The sequence below is a fragment of the Nannospalax galili genome, unplaced genomic scaffold (genome assembly GCF_000622305.1).
Source record: "Nannospalax galili isolate Female #2095 unplaced genomic scaffold, S.galili_v1.0 scaffold593, whole genome shotgun sequence".
Classification (NCBI taxonomy): domain Eukaryota; kingdom Metazoa; phylum Chordata; class Mammalia; order Rodentia; family Spalacidae; genus Nannospalax; species Nannospalax galili.
This window is the reverse complement of record NW_008332686.1, coordinates 1,055,225-1,056,442: the sequence shown is the minus strand read 5'-3', so window position 1 is coordinate 1,056,442 and position 1,218 is coordinate 1,055,225.

Below are 1,218 nucleotides of genomic sequence, written 5' to 3'. Positions count from 1 at the left end.
AATGCTCGAGCCAAGATATTGACACATTTCTTTTCCATTTACAAATAATTTTTATCTAATAATATCTGTCTATGAACATCAATCTTCATATTGTGATATTGGGTAAGTGTGAACGAGACTGGATTAAAAATAACCAAAATCTCTAAATTTTTATATGAATGAAGATGAAATGAAAATAATAATAGAGCGAGGTGTGGTGGTACACGCCTTCAGTCCCAGCACTCTGGAAGCAGAGGTGGTTGGATGTCTGAGAAATGGAGGTAAGTGTGGTCTCCATATTGAGTTTCAAACAAGCTGCGAGACATTGTGTCAAAAAGACCAAAAGGCACAAAAAGAAAAAAAAAAACTAAATAGAAATAAAGAAAATAATAAAAATTGAAAATTAATAAATTGAATGCACTTCACAGATATGCAAATAATACATTTAAAGAGACAGACATAGATTATTCAATCATATAATACTTATGTCTCACAGTATTTATTATCTAAAATATAATTTACATTTACAAATACAGTTTAACTAAACAAAATCTGCAGGGTCGAAGACACACACACACACACACACACACACACATATATATATATATATAAATATATATATATATATATATATATGACATCTTTATTGTCAGCAAGGTCCTAGGATCCTCTTGTCCCTGTTCCCCAGTGCCCTCGTGCCAGGATTTTTACATGGGTTCTGGGATTCAAACTCAGATTATCAGGACAGCACAAGAAGCACTTTATTCATGGAGCCGTCTTTCCAACTCTCAAAATGACATTTGTAAAAACACTTATAATCGTGCACTTCTTTCTGAATACCCCTAATCTCGTTCATCACTTAGACACCTGCCAACTTCTGCTGTCTCTTTCATTTGCAGACAGCATTTTTATTATTTTAATGCCTAATAATTTCATCAACCACGTTTTCTAACTGGAGTGATATTGTCCTCTAATTCAAAGTATTACCACCCGTTAATCCAAAATTCTTGGCCTCAAAATTTCTAGAAATCTTAATGAAGACTTAAAAATTATAATAATTATTTTCTTCTGAAAAGATATAATATCTTTATAAGGATATCTTTATGAGGTGTTACTAATATTGCTTTAAAACCCATTAGGATTATTAGATATAAAGAGTGTACTCAGTGAAGACCAAAGCCAAGACAACAAATTTTTGAAGATGGAGACAATAGAGTTCAATACCTTGTGTCCTAGGCC